This window comes from Rhipicephalus microplus, chromosome 6 (genome assembly GCF_043290135.1).
Source record: "Rhipicephalus microplus isolate Deutch F79 chromosome 6, USDA_Rmic, whole genome shotgun sequence".
NCBI lineage: Eukaryota > Metazoa > Arthropoda > Arachnida > Ixodida > Ixodidae > Rhipicephalus > Rhipicephalus microplus.
Window position 1 is genome coordinate 94269767 of NC_134705.1, and position 25625 is coordinate 94295391.

Genomic DNA, 25625 nt, shown 5'->3' on the forward strand with positions numbered 1-25625 from the left:
TGGCGGTTATCCTGATGGCCTACGCGAGCTACGTTCCAGATTGAGTGAGTGTATATACGTGTGTCTCTTCAGTGCAACAAAGTGGGACCTCACTGTTTGAGTGGCCACCAGACCGACAGGAAACGGAGCCGCGCTTTTTCGTTTTTGGTGCGTGCCTGATCTGAATTAGCCGTGCTATTTCGACACAGCGTGTGGCTGGAGTTGGCAAACTATGGACGTCGGCCACGCATGGAGGACCCTAGCCTGCCATGTGGAGCTTCCGAGTGCGTTCACTACCAAACTTTTCTCTAGTGCTACCTGGGTCATAAGTCACCGTGTCCATCACGAGTATAGTAGAGCGGTGAACGTCCGGATCTACTGATGGGGTATCGAGGGCGGGACATCACGTGACTTTTCAGCCCTCAATCGTTTCTCTTCTTTTTAGACTTTTACCTTTCTTTGTTTCCACTCTCTGCTGCCGATCTGCTCAACGTCCCACTATCTGCAAGGACTTTGGCAATGAGTCAAGCTGGAGAAGACTGTCGACTTTGCCGAGTTGGAAGCCTGGAAAGCTGTTAGCATGCTTCGTTGAGGCGCTCTCAATAGCGGTTTCAATGCCGATAGAGTGTGATCTGTCATATTTCTGTGGGGGCCACCTTGTTCTGTGACAAGCGTCGTGGTCACCTCTTATGGGCCATTGTGAGCGCGGGCGTTTGTGATCTGCGGTCGATGCGGGAAGAGAGGCAAGGAATTGGTCGTACCGGCGTACGCGAACATTCATTGCGTAGCGTAGGATTACGGACACGCGAGACAGCACGCGGTGCTTTTTGGTTCCGTATCAAGCCTTCAGTGTGGCCTGCCCCTAAATATTCCTTCATTCGTTGTCTTCGCTTTGCGCGGCTCATTTTGAAGGCCCCTTCCAACGTTTCTTGTCCCTTTTCTCCTCGTTCAAATGTTGTTACCTGCGTCGAACGCGTACTTTGCGTTTCCGACATCTCAGCGGAAGGGTCGGCTGGGCTTCGAAAAGCAGTTTGTTATTTCGTTACGCGACACGCCGATCGTTCCGTATAATGTGTCCTCAAAGATGGCCGACCAGCGAGAGAGCTGCTACCGCCGCTACGGTTTGCCAGTCAATCTACAGACTCCGTAAGAATTGTTTGAACTTGACTGTGAAAGTATTAAATGTTGGCCCCTTCAAAGAAGGCATATTCCAGAGTGTATCTGCGAATCATTGGTTCAGATTGACCTAAAAAGAAAAAAAAGAGAGTAACAGTACTTATACTGCATCCGCTTCCATTCCATTCTTTCCAAAGGACGGCTTTTACATCTATTCACAAGGCCCACCATCATTCTCTCAACTTTATTTGAGACAAAACACATTTTGGCTAGCTGGATATAAGTTTGAACTTCATTAGGGGCGGATGTGAGCGACCACAACAGCGGCATGTGGTTCGCACCTGAAATTTCTTGCCAACCTCCTAAAAATCAGAGGACTATCCCCGAAAGCTCAGCTGGCATCGTCATTCATACTCCCCGAGCGCTTTCAGAGGATACCGACGTGACCTCAAGCAGCCTGTCTTCCCAATCGTGGTGCTTTCTCAAAAGTTTCTCCTAGAAAGACAATTCACCCTCTTTGTCAGAACAACACACCCATTACAAAAGGGGCGTCTACAACCTGTTTTTCAATGAATTTTGGGGTAACAAGAAAATCAGAACACAAACCGCAAACGCCCTCATCGATCCGAGGTGTTTTAAGCCAAGGTGATCCTCAATTTTGTTTTACAAAATTTGTGTTTACGTAAGTCTCGTCGTTGGAGTGCTGTGACCACTGTGTGGGTTATCCGTGTAATGACATCACCAGTGCGGAAGTGACTTGGGGTCTACTCAAAGGACGTTCTTCACCTGGAGTCACTGAGCGATCCACTTAACTGCAGGTCATCTCGGTGTCTTGCGCTAAGGTGAGTGAACACTGCCATGATTGCTCGTTGCTCAGCAAGAGTGTCTTAACGCCGTGCGAAACCTCAGCTAATGTAATGGCAGATATTTATCTGCTACAGCATTTTCATGTGTTCATACAAAACCAAAAAGTGTGGGCAGCCAAGAAATGTTCACAGAGTTACTGTAGTTATAGTGCTGACAAAAAGAATTTAGTCTTAATACAGGTAAAACTCGAGAGTTTCTCAAACTTCAATCTACATACGTTAAGCACATCTCTGTTCTACCATCACAGATAGTTTCCAGGCGGAGAGAATACAAGAGACACGCTTTCCGAATTAGAAACGTTGTCTTCGTGCGTTAATTGCGTTCTAACTTACATTTATGACTCATAGATCGGGTTAACAAGAAGTACTCGTCCAATACTTATCACCATAGACGTTTCCTGCCTCGGTATGAAACAGGCTTTAAAGATATGTTTAGAGCAACATAGGAGGTTGCCTGCAATTACATTACAACGCCTAAGCAGCCTCTGCGGCTGCTGCAAAAACCGCAATGCTGTTATATGATTTTCCGACAGCTTATTGCTCTCTGATAGCAGAATACGCTGTACACTGAATCGTCGAACATTTGTTCTAAACACACCCTCCTCATTTGTTAAGGTGTTATCTGATACACGTGATTGCGTGAGTGTCACTCATGAACCGAAATCGCTTCACACGGTACATAAAGTCATCAACGATATTTCGGAACGCTTCAGTTAAGACAAAAGCCTCAGAGTACAAAGGTCGCGTTGTGAGGTACACAAAACAGCTTTTGTCTTTTCCTGTAGGCCCCTCTTTGCCTCCTTTCCTTCCCTTTATTACCATTCTTTCAGCCCTTAACGTGCCGGTGATGCAGATTCTTTCTTTCTTTTTTTATTTGATTTACGCCATGTAAAGAGATGTTCGCATACAAATAGGGCACCGCTCACTCGTTATCATTTAGAAGTCTTTAATACGGAACAAGTGAAGTTCTAAGGATAACATGTTCACAGCACATACAGCATACAAGTTAGCATAATCGTTAAGACGTAACATTTCAATACAATGTATGTGACAGTGTAACTGCTTGGGAGGGTTAGAATTGCACTTCAAAGAAATTTTTTTTCTTCTTGAGAGGAAGAGGGGGGGGGGGCGCCAAACTTTACAAAAATTAATTGAGGTCTTCAACGTGTGCGCTACGTCCCATCTCAATTTTTTCCTGAAACTTTTTGAGAACAAAAAGGGTTTTCTTTTAAGAACATAGTTGACCATCATGCATGTGTGCACATATGGTGATGTTATAAACACTGAAGAGGAGCCGTTCCATATAGTGAACAGTCACCATAAGTACAACATAATAATTAACCGTCACATAAATATGCACGGCGACATTAAACAAAACTAAAGCTTTTAATCCATTAGTATCGGCCAAGAAAGCCACTCTCTTTAAGAAAAAATTTCAATGCTTTTACAGTGCACTTCTGGAAACTTCTCGTTGGCCATGGGCCCAAAAGCTTCTTTAAACGTCGTGGTCTACCATCTAATTTTATTAATGATGATCTAACTGGTGACTGGTTTTGTGGGCATTCGAGAGGAAGGTGATGTATGTTTTCATCTTGGCATCCGAAATCACATCTAGAGTTTCAACGTGGCCAATTCTGTCTAAAAACGCTTGGTGTAGGCAGTGCCTATCCATGCTCGGTGGATAAGGGTTTCCACACTTCTTTCTAAAAATAAAGAGATTGTTAATTCAGTTAGTGGATCTATATGATGCAAGTCAGAGCTTTTGGTGTTAAAAGGCAGGTACAGTGCACCTTCTGTTGAAGGGAATGACCGCGCAAAGGGCATACCAGAATTTTGCTCATTCACCTCGATTCGCTGCCGATGACTTGTGATCGGAAGTATTATCACATGTCGTCACTCCTTTCTAGCAGTACCCTGACACCATTTCTGCGGCCGCTTACTGTCAGACCACAAGCGTTATCATAAGCGCACATTTGAGTGTTCCCTTTAATGATGTGCCATAGTGTATCCATCTGCAAAACAGTTACGCTGTCTTATCATGGCTAAGTTTTTTGCCTAAACAATACTTTTGTCAGTATACAGTTCGACGTGGCATCTGTTTTTTCCGACACTACCCGAGAAGCGAAAAATTTACAAGATGTAACTGATAGTTTTGTAATGTGAATTGTGTGTGCTTTGGTTCTCACGAATAAACACCGATGTGTCATAGCTCATGATTACTCAAAGGTGGAATAAAAAATTGTTCTATTTTCGTGGTGAAAATTGAAGATCAGGTGTGAAAACGCTCCTGAGTATAGGAGCAGACGACTGTTACTGAAAGCACCTCAGAATTTACGCGCAACTAGCGAAAGAAAGATGTCGAAAAATTTTCCCCCATCACATTGCGCAGCCTCCAGCCCCTGTGAAAATAAGTATTCCTCTGTGTGTGGCGATCCCTGCTCGATCATTTCCTGTCAATTTTACCATAAAGAATTGGCCTGGGCGAGTACAAGCATGCTGCAAATGGAGGTAGCTTCTGCCCTAGAAAAGACAGGACAAGGAGGTGGGCATTTTTTGCGCTTTGATTTCAGTATTAGATACATCAGTTTTGGGAAATCCCGCATGGGGGAGGGAGGTTTAAGAAACAAAAATCTTAGAACCACATGTCAGTTTGTAGCAAGACGTCATACGGATGTCACAGGAATAGAGATGTTAAGTTGCAGAAACCCAAGTACTTGTCTGTGGATTGAACCCTGAACAAAATGCTTTTCCAGGGTAGTCGCTGTACCAGTTGAGCTAACCACACAATGAGCAAGTGGCAGCGTAAGGATGAATTCATCGGCAACTGGAATTACATCGTCAAGTATACAGAGAATGTTTGTTCGAACGTGGTGAAAGGTCGATAGAAGAAAATTGGGTTGAGGCGGGTGGCCCACAAATGAATTTCTTAGGGAAGGAGGCAGCGAACTGCAGGCGGGGAACGCATACATTCAATTCTATGGTTTTGTTTGGCGGGGGAGGTGAAATTACTAGAAAAGGCTGTTTCCTGTTCGTAATATAAAATACACAACATTTAAAATACAATATGCACACATACTGGTTAACCTTTACGCTTCAATTCTGCAGTGCAATAACACAGCAGACGCAAGAACATCACCCGCACTTATTCGGCCTCATCCGGCACACCCCCGTGAAAAATATTTATTTATTTATTTATTTGTTTGTTTATTCATTTATTTATTTATTTAATAATACACTACAAGCACCGAGGGGCATTGAGCAAGGGGGGTTACAGGAAAGTCACCACAAATAAATTATACAAAGGAACTGCAAAAAGGAAAAAAAACGAAGAAAAATTATACAATAGAAGAGAAAATAACAAGCTCTATAATACACTGTAGTAAAACAACTTTATACAAAAATCAAGGGAACATAGACACTTGCAAATGGTTCCGAAATTTTACAAGGTCTCCTAATAAAACAATCTCATCAGGGAAGACTGTTCCAAAGTGCGATCGCGCGCAGCAAACTAGAATGATTGAATAGCAGTGTGTGACCAAAGATGCGTCTGAAACAGAGATGATTATAAAGACGACGTGATGTACGCGAAGAGAGTCGATTCGTCCAAGTGAAGTAGTGGTATTTATAGAAAATTCATAGGCGGGTGACACATCGGCGGGAATCTAAGTTAGGCAGGGCAACGTCGCGTTTGATTTAGGTGATGCTAAAATAGCGATTGTACTTTGAAGTTATGAAGCGCGCTGCACGATTTTGGATGGATTCAACTTTATCTGTTAGGTATGGTGATTAGAGAAAAGATTGACTGTTATGAAATGAAAGAAAGTGGCAATAAGAAACGAAAGTATTTATATGTTTACAGAAACACAAATTCGCGCAGCTCTGAAAAACAGCTTTCTTGGGGTTTCAAGAAACCGCATTACATGTTAACACAAGGCGCAGCGCTTGACTATTTTCAGAGAATAACCTGAGCTATAAATAGAGCAACCTCTCTCTGCCCCTCAACACCTCCCACCTGGATGAGTTGTTAAATTAGGCAAGATATGGCCAATATAACAGCGTCTCTTATAGACCACTCGTTGTGGCATTTAAGTGGGTTAATTGTTAATGACTAAATGCTTTAATAATTACTCGCGAGCACACTTAAGAACACCAGAGAAAGAAATGGGACAACCGCTAGACTTCAAGTGATCTTTAATATACATAAATGACAGAATACATAGTATTTAGCTGCACACACACGGGAGCTGAATCTTCAACAAAGGAATTTAAAAGGAAACTTTGACACCACCTATATTTGCCGCCAACGCACATGTGTGTCTGCACAGGCAGACGAATGTTTTTTTTTTGACACTGCCATTGATCTGAACCTCATATCTTTTAAGAATCAGTTCAAACTTAGTTATTGTTTTGTTTCTCTTTTCTGGTATCCTTAGTTGTGCGTGTTCACTGGTAATTATGGAAGCATTCACTTATAGATCAATGACGAGGGGTTGATGAAACTTCAGCAAAGTAGGGCTACCTTCTTATGGCCGGATACTGGGCCGATCACTTTCGTGTCAAAATGCGGTCACAAAAGAAAGCTGATTGGGTCGTGCTACGCTTTGTATCGCCTGTCTTCTGCAGCTCTATTGCGCGTGCAGGCCTGAATATTGACTGAGCTACCGATGTCGACGCTACCAATGTCTGAAGTTTCCTTCTTAACGCTCGCGCGTTAAAATTGTCCATGCTTGTTCACGTTGTTCCTGGGTAGATACTAAGTGTCAATCAGCTGTGGCACATGCCCGCATACCACGGGCACATAACCACCCGTGGGTATGTGCCACTGTCTGGCGGGCAGTCTTTGACGACGTACGCGACGCGATTGTTAGATTATTCATGTCTTGACCAGCGCGTCGTATTCGTCATACCATCTTACCCTGCCATGCTATATTTGGTTCATGCCAAGGTAACTAAGTGACGGTGAGAGCACAAACCGTAAGCGAATAGATAAATAGATAGATAGATAGATAGATAGATAGATAGATAGATAGATAGATAGATAGATAGATAGATAGATAGATAGATAGATAGATAGATAGATAGATAGATAGATAGATAGATAGATAGATAGATAGATAGATAGATAGCATCATTACTTGTGAGGTCCACTGGACGGCTTTATGCTCTCTTACAGTGAAATACTTAGCATAGAATAAGATAGTGCTATGTTACTATATGTACTTAGTACTCAAAAGTGCTACCCACTCTTTTCAAATACAAAGTACAGTGCTACGCAAAACGCTGAACAAACTAAGTGATAGGCCTTTTTTTTGGCCGCTTTTGCTCGTGTAATAGACAAGTGCACACATACTCTGACGGTACTCCCTTACCTCTCCTTTCTTTCTTTCATCTTATTCCCTTTTCCCAAGTGCAGGCTAGCAAACCAGTTGCGTGTCTGGTTGACCTCCCTGCCTTTTATTCCTCCCCTTTTTCTTGTTCCTCCTTCCAGGATCGGCACATGTTTGACCCAGTGATCAAGCCGCGCGATAACGTGATCACCTTACGTCACAAAACATGGCAATTTGTGGTGACATGCCGATTCGACTGAGTGACGCCGTGACTTCGTGATAATTCTCGCGTCCCTCATGTTGACGCCTAAGCTGACGGTCGCTTTTCGATTTTAATGATGCGCCTTGAGCTTGCGCCTTTAAAAAATAAATGATAGTATGGACAAAGAAAGCAGTACGGGTGCTGAAATTATAGCTCTAGCTTTTTAGAGGCTTAGAATATTTGTGTTACCCAGCCCGCATAGAGACAGGAGGTGCCTCCGGGAAGCTCGGACTCTCACGCCTCTCTGAAGCGAGCCGCCGAAGGAAAAGGCCGGGCCTGTTTCTTTTTCTGGGGGTCCTTGCCGTCGCTCGAACGATGCACGTCATAAGATATTCAAAACCTCGAGGTCGACGAAGAAGACGCGTGCGAGAGAGAAATGAAAAGGACTGAAAGGTGTGTGAAGAGGCAAAAAAGAGAGATGGGAAAACGTATCACAGCAACGCGCGACCAGCTCTATCTCACGCCTCTCCCCGCGTTCTCTCACACTGGTACGCTAGAGGTATTTATTTTGGTACACGCCACTGGTTTCGTAATTCCGTGCACCATTGAAGCAAAAGTGAAAGCCTTTCTTAAGCCCTCTCCGAGCGGCGCAATCACAAAGTAGTTTAGACTCCAGCATCTATAGCGTGATACATTACTTAGCAAAAATGAAGAAGAAAAGGCTACGCTTTCAAATTGTACGCATGAAGCATCTTCTTGGATATACCAACGTACAGTAGCTGTTAAAGGGAAGGAAATTTTTTTACATAACTTGGCGTCTTTTGCAAGATATAAGTATACGTGCAGTAAATGCAATCATTAGGCTTTTACGTCCGGATATCACGACATAATCAGCGAGATGCCGTAGCTATAGGGGTTCCGGAAATTTTGACTTCCAGCTGTTCTTTGACAAGCACCTAAATCTAAAGACACGGGCTTCCAGCACTTCCACTCCATTTAAATCTGGCCGCCGTGGCCTGGAATCGCTCCTGTGACCTTGAGGTTGGCTGCAGTGAAGTGTCATAGCCACTAGTCCACGGGGGTGGGTTGAATATACCAGCGAGTACAAAAGCAAGAAGCAGCGAGATGCGATCTCTCAAGCTAGATTTTAGCCCCTACGTTACTGTTGCAGATGACCGCCAAACAGGCTTGTGTGTTGCCACGAAATTTTTCACCATCAGACGCGATGGCACGATTCCTGTTGACCATCCGTAATAATGTCAGGATGCTCAAATTTAACACAATGGTAGTTATGGAGATTATGTAGCCAGCAGGTCTCTCTATGTGGCGAACAGAATATTGAGTGCCGTATAACTGTCCGGTGCGTGCACAATTATTTAGGGAAGCTAAACCGGGGCTCAAAAAGCTGAACACGCAGAAAAACACCTATAGAATAACGCTTCATGTGTGTGTCTTTCTGTGTTCTATAAGTATGCTTCCTCTGCCTTAAGGGAGAAACTTCAGATGCCTCGTGAGACGTGAAAATAGACCGCCGGGACTCCGTGGAGTCGCTGACAAACTGAGCGGTTTCAAATAATCATCATCAGTTGATAGCGTTAAACCGAGTCGTCGTTGTTACGTCACAGATGCCAATTTTCGGCTTCATCACTACGATGCCACGATGAAATCATCGCTTGGTGAAAAGTGGAGCGATCAAGGAGGTGGTGCAAAACCAGCTGGGGCGGCAGAAACATGGCTGGTCAACTATTGTGAAGGCCGAGGAAGTGCGTTTACCAAAGCGTTTACCAAAACAGTTATGACGTCAATGTTGGAGGTACACGCACGTAGGGTTTCCCCTGCACACGCGTAATCTTGTTAGGCGTGGATTCGCAAACTCGATGTGCGACATGTGCAATACTTCTTGCTGCGCTTTCCCGCTTGTTATGACCGGTGAAGTGCGCGTCGTCTGCAACGAGCGCAATCAAGTTGCACCTCCATCAGGTGTAGCAGCAAACGCCACGCCGACGAAGTGTAAAGGGCGGGGCACTCGTTCTTTCGGCGAAGTCGTGGCACCCAACTTGCTGACCCCGGTGTCTGCGCAGATTTATGAGACTACTTAGAGCAATTTTAGTTCGTTATGACGAATGACTCATGATTATTGCTGTTAATTATGGTAATTGAACCTTCTTCGTTAATTCTGACCTCGCTTTGAGCCTTGCTAGCTTTGTTATAGCCTGAATCGAGCGCTTTACTATGAGCGTGACCATGCTGCATGAGGTGCTGTATGAAGTGAATAGGAGTGCTCTGCTCTGAAAAGCTTGCAATGCCAGTAATCTTGAAGAAGATGCACGGCTGCATTGGGTGTAAAACGGTGTTGGAAGACGGTGGCGGAGGCTTCATGCATCGACTGAGACGAAAGCCAAGGTGACTTCCGAGGACTAGATGTCTTACGTGAACGCCACGAGAGACCCTGGTAGTTTTTATCTTGTTAGCATGAACCTAGCTGCCCGAGCATAGAGTTTCTCACAAACTTTCCTAGAGGGATGTCTGGCGCTACTTCAGCTGCTGAATGCAAGGGAATGGCGGGATATGTGAGCTTCGAACTTGACTCTGATTCGCATAATTTGAAGACGCGTCTGCCTTAACGGTAAAATGATTTATTTTTGACTAAAAGAGCACGTAATGTGTTAATTATTATTGTTATTGCACAAAAACGTGTTTTATTTTACACTGGAACATTCTGCGTCGATGTACAATTTTACAAAGCGTAAGAACTAACCGACGGCTGCTAAACTTTTCAGGCAGACGAGAAAGCGAGCGTTCCCTATGCCACGTTTATGTCGTCGTTTCTTTCTTTCATCGTTTGGTTGTGCCGTCAAGGTAAGTGAGCTTTTATTTCTGAATATAAGACGCGTGAGTGAGATCCGCTTATACACCTTTTCACAAGAAGGAAAAAAACACCGCCATGATGTGCTGTGCGCGGGAGTACAAAGGCCTAGGACGCAGCGTTGTCAGTGCATTTTCGAGGGAACGCACCAATTTGCACAGCCCAAGGAGGGCTATGACGGTGCCCAGGGAGGCGTTTATGAAGAGGTGAATAAACGCTTTATTTTAGAGAAGCCTTATTTATGCAGTCGCATACGCTTTTGAGCCGATGTCTTGCTCAACACCAGCCAACAGAAGCCTCGCAGACACATATACCATCATTCCCAGCGCTCCAACAGGGCCCCTTGAAAAATTCGCGAAGGTGGTCACGCCGCAATTCCCAGTAGGCATTTGTGCGAGAACCTCTATGCGCCCAAGCTTCCGTGTCACCTTGAAGGGCCCTTCACCAGGCCCCATAAGAAAGTATAGTTTGACGCTGGCAGTTGTGTGTCCAAAGTAGAGCTTTATGCCACAAGAATTGCTTTTAATTGAGCGTATCTATCTATCTATCTATCTATCTATCTATCTATCTATCTATCTATCTATCTATCTATCTATCTATCTCTCTATCTATCTATCTAGCCGCCTACGACTTTTAGCTCTCCTGGCCGTTTTTATAATGGTATCGAGACCAAACTTAGTATGGCTTAACATGACTGTATGAAAAACATATTTGATTGGTCAGAACTTAAAAATTATGACATCTATGTCATGAATGTCATCATTTAGATTTCATGGTCCTGCAGCTGTTGCGGCGGTTTCATTCACATGGCATGTTGCAAAACTTGTATGGTTTGGCATGATGGCATGTCGAACACAAGCGACAGACTCTAACATTAAAATCATTACATGCTTGTCATGTAACAACATGACAATGTTCCACGCTCATGATGCGCTTGCGGCCATGTCGCTAGCGTCACATATACCAAATTTGCTTTTACTGTATGTGAATAGATGACGAATGTATGTGACTGGTGTAAACATGATACTCATGAGATGCGTGTCATGTAACATGACTACCTGCCACGCTAATGATGTGCTGGCCGCCGTTCACCAACATCACTACATGCCACGCTCATGATGCAATGACGGCTGTTTCGCTGGTTTTACTTATACCACAATTGGCATTACGAGTCGTGAATGGATAACGAAAGTAAGATACTGGTGCAAACATGATATGCGTGTCATGTAACAACATGACTAAATACTACGCTCATGATGTGTTCACGGCCGTTTCGCTAGCTTCACATCTACCAAACTCGGTAAGACGTGACGCGAATGGGAGACATAGGTAAATGACACATCCAAACATGATAATCACGACATGCGTGTCATGTAGCAACATGACTACATGCCACACTGATGGTGCGCTCGCGGCTTTTAGATGCGGAGCATCTTATACTCGCGCCTTGTAGTGCGCCGTCCGTGTCGTCCGCGCCGTCCACACCGCTTCTCGAACATTCGACAGCTGACGCGCGCGCATGCGCCGTCGCGCCGTCGCCCACTCTTCCACCATCTGTGCATCCCTTCCTCCTCTACACACCGCGCGCGCTTCACTCCTCCACCATCTGTGCACCCTTCCTCCTCTACACACCGCGTTCGACATCTACAATTCTCCTGATTCTCCAGTGGACGCGCATGTGGCGTCGCGCTTCGAGAACATTCAACAGCTGACAGTGCACGCGCCGTCGTGCTGTATATATACTCAAGGTCGGCGCTCGCTCGCTCAGTTGCCGCTCGTCGGTTGGTTTGTACGGCGCGTCGACGTCCAAGGTCGCGGTGAAATGAATTCCAACGAATCCACAAACACAATGATCGACGTCCCTTTGACCAGCGCCGCCCTTTCGCATACGTGTGTACGTGTTCACTCATTTAACACCCCCTCCTACAACCACGTTAACCAATTTAGCCATCGACCCAAGTAAGTCGCAATTTAACACCCCATTTCACAACCACGTTAACCAATTTAGCCATCGACCCAAGTAAGTCGCACTTTAACACCCCGTTAACCAATTATATGGTCCGCATCCTCCTCAGTGTTCCCCCGAGGGAAGCTGTGGGCAATTTTTTTCGCTAGCTTCACATATGCCAAATTTGGTATTACGTGACGCCAATGGATGACGAAGGTATGTGACTGGTGCACACATGATAATACTCAGATTAATGTCATGTGAGACCATGACTACATGCCATAGTCAAGGAGCCAATACATTTCGATGCGAAGTGGTGCGCGTGCTCGCCGGCGTTTATTTCGTCGCGTCAAGCCGGCGTCGCGTCGCCAGGCGCCGGTCCTGCTATATGCTCGCAGGCGTGCGTTGCACTGCGTTGCTTTGACGCATGCACGTTTCAGCGCGTCCAGCATCCCTCCGTCACCAAAAGAGAGGAGGCGCAGTGTTGTCTGGGTAACGCACCGGCGCAAATGCAGCATGTCGCATTTCGCGCCGGTTGCCGTCGGGCAGCGCTGACGGACGCTGGTCACGCCTGGTGTAAGACTATGGAGTGCTTGCGTTTTGCTAACGTAGCGTCGCTGTGCCTAGCGTGCGCGCGTCAACGCTACTCTGTAGTATATTGGGCCTTTCATGTTGCGCTCGTGGCCGTTTTGCTAGCTCCACATATACCAAATTTGTTGTTACGTGACGTCAATGAATGACGAAATATAGTGCAAACATGATAATCCTAACACGTGTGTCATGTAAGAACATGACAACATACCACGCTCATAGCGTGATTACGGCTGTCTTGCAATGTCCACATATACTAATTTTGGTATCACGTGACGTGTATAGATGACGGAGCTAAACGACACATCCAACCATGATAATCACGACAAGGAAGTCATGTACGGCATCATTCACCTCTACCTAGTAACGTTGTGCTGATTTCAAAGTGACATATCGAAATTTCTCATTCGTGGTTCGCTTATCATCGATTCCCACTGTACGTGGAATCTGCCAGTTTTATCAATCGGTTCATTACGAGCCGAGAAAACCGGTATTTTGAAGTAGCGTGAAACAGCCATTTGAGGAGGCGAGCTCAAAACCCTTGCCGCTAGTCCCGCGTCACCATCGCAAGCCAAATTTCTTACCCACCCTCTCCGACATAGGAGCCAGAGGTCATGTGCGTATGATATGCCCGAAAACTTCCAACCTCCGTGCGCGAGAGCAGCGTTGTTCCGTCTCCTACGTCGTGTTGCGGCAAACTCGACGCTCATACAAGCGCACACGTTACCACACTGGTTGTGGGAGACGCGACTCTAAGATCAGGCCTTGGGAAGCCAGTTGGCAACCTTGGACCAGGCCAGGCGAGCCGCTATAGCCAGTGTAGTTCTGGACAAAGGGCCCCACTAACTTTAGTTACTGACAGTATACTAATAAACGTTTATTTTCTTTCTCTCTTGACCAGCGTTATTTTTGTGATCGACTGCCTGTTTCTGCGGGATGGACGCCTCGGCGCGCTCGTTTGGAAACACTGGCTCAGACGCGGAAGAATAGGTGATCATAATAAGTGCTTGAACGCGCTGAACAATTCATTTCATTTCCAAGGCTGGCGGCTGCTCGATAAACTAACCGTAGAAACACGAACGCATACGAAATGCAGGCACATTAGCTCCACGTAGCATTGTATGTTCAGAAAAAAAAAGGAAAATACACGTACATTCCCTTTTTGTGTCTCAATATTTATTTCAAGGTTTATTTACCTACTCAAAAAACAAACTACACGAGCTACACATGTGGCAAATAATTTTTGCCGCGTCACGTGCTACTGTTGGCTACGTCAGAGCACAGTCATACTAACCGCTGTACGACCACGGCCATCCCGCAGGACGTGAGCACAGTCGTCTACGTATAGCACCAACGTCACAGCACTACCCTATACGTGTGGCGATTTCACCGTCTACGTCATCCCCATACTCTCTGGTCTCGCGCCCCCGAAAGAAAGGGTAAGCAGCGTTCATTTTGAAATTTCACAGATGGCTGAAAAAAAAAACATTACTAAAAAAGCACCCGCGAGGTCACTGGCGCGTGCTCAGGCCACCCGGATATTGGCTCATTTCCGCGGCGCGTAGCGTTGTAAATTTTGGTAGACGTGATGATGAACACCCATGCATGTATTCGTTGCGCTCGTGGGCTCAAATTGTCAAACCTGGCGAGGGGCCCCTATAATTTAGTCTCTCAACTAACAGTAGTAGTAAACAACCGTATTAAGGAAGCTGACGGTTTCCTAATTGACGAGGGCTGTCAGGCTGGATAATAAGCAAACTTGTCCGCGAGAATTTACCTGTCAGCCTCGACAGCTAACAGTGAGTGGTCTACAGTGACTCCAGATCGGCCACCCAAGCCTTCGAACGTGGCGTCATCTCCGACCACGCGTTACGTATTCTGCGCCGCGCGGACCCGCCTTCCCTGAAGCATGACACTGTCACCTGGTTTCCCGCCAATCTCGGCCGGGGCCCCATCAAACCTCAATGAAATCGCCCATGATGCAGCGCGCGCACTTACCGACAGTGCCTACACAGGCCAAGCCCATCTCGCTGAGTTGAAGACGAGTCGGCATGCACTAAATACGTACAACGACATCACAAAACACTTTTACCTTGAACACCGCATTTTCCACCCCCACATCCCAATTTTAAAAGACCACAGACGCTAACCCTAGGCCCATTAAAGACCCACGCGTACCCAAACCTTGCTAAGCTTTACGTTTATCATCCTGAAGCATACCCCAGCGGCACGTGACCCTCGTGTGTACACACGCCGACACTCTCACACATGCTCTGAAAGGGCAGAAACACTCCTCCTTACTCCACCTCAAACAAGTGGGAGAGGTCTTTCAAGAGCTCACCTCTCGCTACCAGCAATGGGACGTTCAACAGGCCCACGAGGCGGCCGCCAGGTACTCACTGTCGGTCCCCACGTGGGAAACGCCCGCTACGCGCTAAGCGCGTCCTGCCGGACTGAAATAAAGTTTTTTTAGGGGCGAACCTCCTTATAGCGGCACCCGTTCATCCTTCGTAGTCGTAGTAGTAGTAGTGTGTAACCAGTCTTACATTTTGACCTCGAAGGTGGTGCCGATGAGAGATTTCTTTTGTGCGTTGTTGAACAATAAAAAATTCGCAGCGTGCGCGTTAACTAAAAGCTGAATTATCCTGTCTCTCATTTCCCTTAGCAGTCATTGCCATGTACATTGAGCACTATCTGACATGAAAGGGTTGCTACGTTATACTCGCTGGGCGTAACCTCCTTGCTTTTAGAAAGGTTTAGCAAGTGTTGGGCCACAGTGCCATGAATACAGTGAAGTAGTCGAGGTGGTTAAAGGTGGAAAGTAGACACGACGCGCAAGCCGTAAGAAAGTGTGCATGTGCCTCCTCTCGTTCAGTCCTTCGAAAGTCCGCTAGATGGCGGTGCTTCTATATGAGGAATATATGATGAAAAGATGCGAGATGGTGGTACTTGGAGTGTTGAATAGGTGGACGAATGGACACATGGACAGATGCATGGACGGACGTACGGATGGCTGCACGGACAGGTGGACGCATGGACGGACGCAGGAGCGGATGCATGGACAACATATATCATCTGATGTTTTTTTTTTTTTTTTTTTTTTTTGACATGCACTCACATCGCACGGTGCACGTGACTTCAGTATTTCGCCTCCACTGAAACGCGACCGCAGCTTTCGAGGTTTAAACAGTGATTTTCGGGTCAGCAGCCGAACACTCCAACCACATCATCACCAAGGCAGGCGCTCATAAATTGCAAGGGTACGTAGCATGCTGGAGTTCTTTAAAGAATCATTCAAGAATCTAAATAAGAAAATTTGGCAGATTCCACGTACTTTAGGAATCGATGTTATGCAAAGCATGCGTGTGCAAGATGACTGTGTTGTAATGTTTTTATTGAGCAAAACGTTGAGAAGTTTCGCCATAGGTATGTACAAATGCATGCACAGACAAAGGTTAAACAGCCGCATATGTTTTTTTATAAGCAGTAGTTTACAATTGCGCAACGATGCCAACAGCACAAATTGATATCAGCAACACCAGAAGCGGTAAGCTGATATAAAGCGCTGCTGCTCGCGAGCATCGTAGACCTGGACACTGCTACAAAAATAAACTTGGGCGGATGACACCAGAAAACAATTTCTGGTAACCCGACGGTACGGCTGTGTCGTAGGAGAACATATTCAATGCTTATAAAGTTTGAAAACAAGCAATGCAACTGAAATTGGCGTTTCACTAACATGAGGGTCTCTTTGAAAGGCAGCTCCGATATCTGCCCTGACTCTGTGGTAGAATAATTGATTGGCACGTATGATTGTAGGGTTTGATTTCTGCTGGGGTAATGACATGCTTTACGTGCGTCCGCGAAACCCTGTCAATGTTTACGTTTTCTTAACGATCAAGCGTCTTAAAATCCATGTGTGTTCTCACAGGTCCTGGGTTTGTATTACTGTCACACACCTGTGGCCCATTCCCGCATGTTTTTTTTTTTTTTCGAAAGTGTTTGATGACATACGTGACGGGATTGTGGCATTATTAATGTCGTGAGAGCGAGTCACATTCGTCAAACCATTTTACCCTCTCGTACGAATTTGCTGCTACTAGACAGACGGATAGACAGACGGACGGACGGACGGACAGACAGACAGACAGACAGACAGAGAGATAGACAGCCAGATAGATAGATAGATAGATAGATAGATAGATAGATAGATAGATAGATAGATAGATAGATAGATAGATAGATAGATTGATAGATAGATCGATAGATAGATAGATAGATAGATAGATAGATCGATAGATAGATAGATAGATAGATAGATAGATAGATAGATAGATAGATAGATAGATAGATAGATAGATAGATAGATAGATAGATAGATAGATAGATAGATAGATAGATAGATAGATAGATACGCTCAAAGTACCTACAGTACGCAAAGAATGGCTTCACATTTAAAACCATTGCCCATTCGGAGGGGTGGGGAATACCTAGAAAAACTCTGCCGTACAGATCAGACCAGGCTGTTTAGGGTTTCGGAGATTTTTTACAGAATATCCCTACAGCATCTGCTGCCTTAATGACGTTGTTGAAAGTAGTGGAGACCCCCTTCAAATTAACATGGAATATTTTGTTTTAGTGTTCTCAAAATATGTTTTGAATGCCATAAAAAGTTATGTTCTATACATCTATACATGTGAAAAGAGCACTACTACTCTTCTTTCGCGGTCAGAAGCTCGAAGATTCGCCGTGGTGGTCTAGTGGCTAAGGTACTCGGCTGCTGACTTGCAGGTCGCAGGATCAAATCCCGGCTGCGGCGGCTGCATTTACGATGGAGGCGGAAATGTTGTACGCCCCTGTGCTGAGATTTAAGTGCACGTTAAAGAACCCATGGTGGTTGAAATTTCCGGAGCCACCCACTACAGCGTCTCTCCTAATCATATCATGGTTTTGGGATGTTAAACCCCACAAATCAATCAATCAAGCAGCTCGAAACTGCTCAGCAGCGCATTCATCTTAGTCAACTATAGCCATGGGGCTGCCGTATTATAATCGAACCCATTACCTTTCCGCTAACAAGCGTTACGCCATTCCCAATGATCGATCCTCTGCATAGCGGGGCATTTTTTTTTTTTTCAGAATATAGATCTTCAGGGAAGCAACCATCTTTATAAAGACCAGACGTGTTCTTTGCTGTTTTGTGCTGGTGGACTGAATATTAACGAGGGACATTTTCAGAGACTTCTTACATTGACTTTCGAACATTTACTTACCATTGTAATATGTGCGTATAAGTGTGTCTTTGCATATCTGTGCCCGAATTTTCTATTTTCCATGCACTGCTTTGTATGTTTTGCTTCAAGATAGGTGTTCAAGTTTCAATCAACGGCTAAGGAGTAGCCGGCGCCATAATGGTGCGCCAACATCTCCTTATATATCATATCAATAAAAAAAAAAAGGAGGAGCAACCGAGTCGAGAGGGCTTAGCCAATCCTGTTAAGAAAAGCGGCATTTTAGTTGCTCGTTTCGTTAACAAAAGGCAGCTGCAGCTGCTTCTTTGCCTAGTAGTTAGGATTAGGGACTGCATAAGTAGATCTAATTAAAGAGGGTCACGTCGCAATCCATGGGAAGCAGCAGACAACAGTGAGGCAGATGACGCAAACGGGCTCTTACAATCCGTTCGCGCATAATGAAGGAGCGCCTGACGTAAAAACTACGCGAGGACGATCGATATGGTGATTAACGTTTACGATCTATCAACACGCATTTTTGCTACCAGACAACTTGAGGCTAGAAAAAACACTTCATCAGGTGTTTTCTCATTTTTTTACTGAGCCCACAATTATCTGCGATTGTAAAAGCGAAAAAGAAAACACCAATTGTGTTCAGGACAAAATGGTCGACGATTTAGAATTCACAGAAGTCTACTATGGGAGAACATTAAGCTGTCCTGTTCAACAGTCAAGCAAGACGAGAGCTCATTCGTATGTATACGCCAAAACTGATGCATACGAAATTCCTGGTTAAGATGAAATGGTTAACAATTTAGAGTACTTGACACTCTACTATGGGAGAGCATAAAGCCATCTCGTGGGCCTCACATGCTAAACACGCAGCATAAACCAGCCAAACTGTGTGATTAGAATAAAGTGGTTAACGATTGGGAGTACTCGGTACTCTTATGGGAGAGCACGAAACTGTCCCGTGAGCCTCACACTTCAAGCGTAAACCTCGATGCATGAAATCTGTGTGTTAAGAAAAAAACGTTGAACGATTTTGAGTACTTGATACTCAACTATGGGAGAGCAGCAAGCCGTCCCGTGTAGTACAGAGAGCAAATAACATTGTATGCCACCCGAATTGAAGGCGTTTTTGCGATCTACAAGTGCGTCGTAACGTGGCCAAATTAAAAGTAGCTATGCTGGCGTACGCTATCTCTGAAGGCCTCAGTACTTGTACCCGTTTATCTTTGCGTTTTGTCAGCGTTTCTAGCTAGATATGATACCGAACGCAGCATCTATCAATGCCCCTAAGAGCTTTTTGCCGTTCTTGATATCTCTTAAGCCAAGAATATCCAACGGCACAGTTGAAGCATGCATTGGGTGAATATTGATACGTGTATGGAATTGTCGCCCCGACACAGCTGATTTGGCACCCAAATGAAGAAGACGACAACGTGGTTGTTGTGGGTTGGACTCTCGAGTTTCTCCCGTTGGCCTGCATGACTGTGCGCTCTTTGAGCCATTAGACCAGCTCTCGGTGAATAAATCTTCCCCGTAACATCTTTTGGTCGAAGGTGCGGGGTCTTCACACAACCCAGCTCTGGAACTCCGTAACTTAAGCATGAAATAACTTAAGCATGAAAAAAAAAAGATCTTGTTGTGAAGTCTGCATTTAGTGTTAGAGGTTGCTCGGTCACTAAGGGGCAACACAACTTTGCAATTATTTTTTATTTACAGTGGTACGGTGCATAGTCGCAGGGTCATGCGAAGTTCAATGCCTTCCAGTAGTAATCAGAATCATCATTGGCCTGACTACGCCCACTGCAAAGCATGTCATGTTACGCCAATCAACCCGGCCCTGTGTTTGTTGCTGCTACGTTGATCCCACAGACTTCCTAGCCTCCGTCAAGCCACAGCTTTGAATACCACAAGGGGTCATTGTAATTTTAATATTAGTGGTAAATTCAAGGGATAACTGTATGACTTGAAACTGAAGAAGTATAGGCCACACGACACGATGGCATTTTTTGTTGAGTTTACCAGTGTGCCACAGCTGTTCCCACATGACGTCATTCTGTTTAAAAAGCACCGCACAGAGCTGGTCAGTGCGAAATTCGCAGGAGCTCTGCTGTTGCGCAGGACCAGTCGATTGATTAGCTGACCGACTCATTGCTAGAATGATTGACAGATGGATTTGTGCATTTGTTCGTTCATTTATTTAGTGGTTGGTCAACAGTGAATAATTGATCGGCACACATTTCCTCGATACTTTTCTGTTAGTGAGGATGCTGCGGTTAAATAGTTTCATTCCTTCACTTTTTTCAACCACACAGAACCTGGTAAGGTTCGCTCTGCACCATTTTAACCGTGCAGAGTATCGATTTTATCGTATTTATATTTACTCACGTTCCCCTATTTTCAAAGAGAAATATATACACTCTTTAGCAGCGGCAAAGCGCGAAGCGGAGGCGGTGGATCCCACCTTCGATTTCGAAGGAGTCGCAGAGCCGTCGCCATGATGAGAGTGATAAGACGAAATAAAAACCAAATGCGTGGAAAGAAAGGAAAGGACACGGCGAACGAGTGACTGGGAGGAATTGATTGCTTCCGGAAATATAAATTCAGTGAGGATCAGCTCTCGAGACGAAGTTGTAAAGATAAACGATAAGATAGGAAAAAGTGTAAAAACAAGAAAAACTGGAAGAGGCATAACAAGCGTCGCGGTAAAAAGGAACTACAAGAAGAAACCAAGTGTCGTGCTCCAATAACGTTTGGCTCGCCGACGTTATCGCGCCGTTACTTATTAAAGCAGCTGTCTCCGAGAGGGAGGTGTGTGTTCCGGGTGTAGCAAGAGGGCGAGTACGAAGGAAAAAATATTTGAGTGCCATAACAGGGGAAAGGATATCGGAGAACTTTAACAACTGGATAGAAAAAAAATAATGTGGCTCGTCTGTAGAACAAACTATAGCCTTGTATGCTTCAAAACAATCACGTCAAAAGAGCTACCATACGATGCACTAATATCAAACCGAAAATTTCGGTCATGGTCTCGAATACGCCAGTGTGGCATGGTCAGTTCTCATGGCAATCGGAACGCGATGTGTAGTTAATTTCTCCAATAGTATTGAACATCGTTGCGACTGTGTGATTTAAACAATTTAATTTAGTAGAGTTGAGCTCGCATCAGCGGCAAGCTTGTTGTGAATAAATAAAAAAGCGATGCGGTTTCTTATGTACATATACGAATGAAAAGCGAAAGCCACCTTTTTTTTTTCTTGATTGATTGACTTCTGACTCCACGAACTTCACGTAACATCCCGTGAACAATACATAAATGGTCGGGCTATGCAATATAAGAAGTGAAGGAATTTTTAAAAACAAATATCAAAACTCGTTACCACACAACGCAAGCGCCACACGGGCATTAATACTTTGCATCATTGCTGTTTTCCTCACAGTGTTTCCTTGTAACCTCACGGCGACCAAAAACTTCGAAAACTAAAACAAAATAAGACAGTGTTAGACGGGGAGAGGGAGCGATAGTTTTGCAAAGCACCTTTTACGTAAACGAAGGTTTGTGGGAGGAGGATTACCCGAGAATGTCAACGTACATATCGCAGCTGCACAACACGCCACTTCTTCGGGTTTTGCATAGAAAAAGAAAAAATAAGTGCAAACATAATTATCGAAGAGAAAGATAGAATAATGCTGTAAAAGGTGCACGCAACATCTTGCAAGCAATGGCTTACTTGTGATAAACTACATTTTATTGGTATTCAAGTGACGCTTTTTTTAAATCATAACGTTTTACAAAGTATATTACATTTTCTTGTAACTTATTACCGGTAGTCAGTTGTCCGCCGAGATGGAGAAGTGGTTATGTTTCTCACATGAAGGTCACGCGTTTGCTTCCGCCCGCCGCGGTCACATTCCAACGGAGGCAAAAGACCAGAGGCTGGTGTATTGTGCGATGTCAGTGTAGATTAAAGAACTCAAGTTAGTCGAAATTTCCCGAGTCGCCTTCTTCGACGTCTCTCGTATGGCAATATTTCACCCCGCCACGGTGGTCTAGTGGCTAAGGTACTCTGCTGCTGATCCGCAGGTTGCGTGATCGAATCCCGGCGGCGGCGGCTGCATTTCCGATGGATACAGAAATGTTGTAGGCCCGTGTGCTCAGATTTGGGTGCGCGTTAAAGAATTCCAGGTGGTCTAAATTTCCGGAGCCCTCAACTACGGCGTCTCTCATAATCATATGGTGGTTTTGGGGCGTTAAACCCCACATATCATCATCATAATCATCATTGACGTCTCTCGTAATCACATCGAATTTTAAAACACAAAACACGAGATTTTTTAATATTACCGGCAACAAATTAGAAAAAAACTCAAGTTTCAATGAGACTTTCATGGCAGCTGTCATCCTGAAAAAAACATGCAACACCTGTGTGAGGACGTCCCTTCACGTCAGAGGAGGGTTCCCTACAGGGCCTTTTTTTTAAATGTTTTCGTTAGCCTTACCTGCAACGCCTTACTCGAGCGCTAGCAACAACAAAGCCACATACTTCATTAAGTGCATTGGCAAAGTAGCGCAGAGGCCATGCGCTACTGCAAGCTGCTGTGCAAGGTGTTCCTGCGTCATAATGAAACTGTCCCCTCGAACGCAAGCATTGAGAGAATTTTTCTTGTAGCAGGTCATTTCTCAACGAGAAAATGTAAAGAATCAGCGACAACAACATCGAAAGACAACTCCTACTGAAAGATACTAACGTGTAACACTAGAACGCAGAATACACAGTAAACCTCCTCGTAAACCTCCAGCCTACCCTATACCACGCAAGCCCCAGTAGTTCATCGTAGCTTGAAAAAAAAAATGCGTTACACGGATTTAAAGAGAATGAAAATCAAAGCATATCCGCGGAGTGAATGATGATGAGTGGGGCGAAGCATCCGTCATTTCGTCTGCGCTGCCATCCGTGCGTTCGTTCCCCCTTCCGTCCGTATGTGCGTCCATCTGTGCGACCATCTGTCCGTCCGTTCGTGCGTCCGTTCGTATATCCGTTCGTGCGTCCTTCCGTGCATCCGTTCATCCATGCGTCCACCCGTTCGTGTGCCCAATCGTGTATCTGTCTGTCTCTCCATCTGGGCATCTGTTCATTCAATGAACACTCCATATACCATCTCGCTTCTTTTCATCATATATTTATCATATAGAAGTACCGCCATTCAGCAGACATTCCAAGGACTACCAAGAGGTGGCATGGCTGGACTAGAGGCGTAGTCTAACATTTACTATCTTACTCTATGCTAGAGGAGTGGCATGCGTGCACTTTATTATGGCCTGCACTTCTTCTCCAGTTCCCACCTTTCGCCGCCGCTAGTTCATAGAACTGCGGCCCAACACTCGCTGGACCTTGAAGAGTTATAGTATACCGGGCTTACCGGGTTACCGGGTGTACCATCATACCGGAATCGAAGTGCGCATGCGCAGATACGTACGTCACCCGTGCCGCTTCCCGTACCGATTCCCATAACCTACGCTATCACGCTAACGCAAAACTATAACTGTCTCTTGCTAAAACCGAAGAGGTTACGCTCAGCGAGTTCAACGTGGCAACCAGGCAGTGCTCAAAGTGCGTCCTTCTGATACTAGTTTTTTTTTACTAAGCATCAAATTCAAGGCAAATTTTATTGCAGATTAAGGCACCGATACTCGCCTCTGTAGGTTATTTAATCAGAAAGAACTATCTTTTTATTTATGATAAACATAAATGGGTTTTCTTCTCAATTCAAATCAGTGCTATCTATCTATCTATCTATCTATCTATCTATCTATCTATCTATCTATCTATCTAATAGCATTCTGAATGATAGTGTGAAAGCAAATATGTGCTCATTGCGCAGTCACCTTTCTTGCGCTGTAACTGACCCCTGAAATCAATGACATTTTAAAAAAGAGAATTTTTTTATTGTAACCGGCAACTTATTTTGGGTACATGTCGGGCCGCTCCTGACAAAAACTTCAGCTTGACCACGAAACAGTATTCAAGATGCCACGTGACCTCCCGAGGTCAAGCTGCGCGGCCCATTCCTTCGCTGTGGCGTTGGTGCGATCAGGCTTCCTGAAAAATAAGCCATAGCACGGTATAAGTCGTGAAACTGAAGGGGTTTGGTGCCGAGGTTCTGGAGAAGAAACTTAAAGCAAATTGGCGCCATAGAATAAATTATTGTGCATTCTACAAAAGTTGTTTTCAATTGGGACAACTTATAATTATTCCACAGTCAGCAAAAGGTTAATTATTTGCAATCACTTTTAAACAATTTGCTTTAGTTACATGCGATAAGTATTTCTTGGGAGCGAAAAAAACTAGCAACGTTGAAAACAAGGACTTTCTAGATACTTGCTGAAACGCCCTTCTCCAAGCATCGTTAAACACGGCCTTGCCTATAACATGTTGATCATTTGTAGCCAAACATTTCAAGCAGCAGGGATAAAACAGCACTCAAAACATCAACAATGACTGATTGACCAGAAGCACAGTGTCGACGGTCCCTTTTTTGGCAGCAGTGCACATAAATGGCAAAAGTTAGTCGCGTCTCCAAACGGAAAGGACATGTTTGAGCAGCGAAGGCTCTCATGTCCTTATTGTGATAGTGTAAGATATCGCGCGAACTTTATGGTGTAATTTTAGATGCGGAAGCATCTTATACTCGCGCCTTGTAGTGCGCCGTCCGCGCCGTCCGCACCGCTTCTCGAACATTCGACAGCTGACGCGCGCGCATGCGCCGTCGCGCCGTCGCCCACCATCTGTGCCGCGCGCGCTTCTCCTTCGAGAACATTCGACAGCTGACAGCGCATGCGCCGTCGCGCCGTCGCCATCTGTGCCGCGCGCGCGCTTCTCCTTCGAGAACATTCAACAGCTGACAGTGCATGCGCCGTAGCGCTGTATATATACTCAAGGTCGGCGCTCGCTCGCTCAGTTGCCGCTCGTCGGTTGGTTTGTACGGCGCGTCGACGTCCAAGGTCGCGGTGAAATGAATTCCAACGAATCCACAAACACAATGATCGACGTCCCTTCGACCAGCGCCGCCCTTTCGCATACGTGTGTACGTGTTCACTCATTTAACACCCCCTCCTACAACCACGTTAACCAATTTAGCCATCGACCCAAGTAAGTCGCAATTTAACACCCCATTTCACAACCACGTTAACCAATTTAGCCATCGACCCAAGTAAGTCGCACTTTAACACCCCGTTAACCAATTATATGCTCCGCATCCTCCTCAGTGTTCCCCCGAGGGAAGCTGCGGGCAATTTTTTTTTATTAGTGCTTCTTAATTAGTAGTGGATGTGACGAAGCTGTTACGCAAAAAAAATGTAGACGCACTTTGCGGGTTATGAAAAACGTTGTTCCCTCGCGTGGGTCTCTGGAGGCAGATTTGAGGCAGTGGCTTGACCAATTAACTAATTTATTCATTCAATTTATAACATAGAGTTACTACACTGTATA

General features: G+C 45.1%; 1 long non-coding RNA gene across 1 annotated transcript in view; it reads left to right on the forward strand.

Moving 5' to 3' along the window:
* The first annotated feature begins 1802 nt into the window (after positions 1 to 1802).
* The window catches only part of LOC142765374 (uncharacterized), a 349564-nt gene continuing 325741 nt past the window's right edge, over positions 1803 to 25625 (forward strand). Inside the window, exon 1 of the long non-coding RNA XR_012884213.1 lies at positions 1803 to 1937. This is a non-coding gene — a long non-coding RNA (uncharacterized LOC142765374). The remainder of the gene's footprint in view (positions 1938 to 25625) is intronic.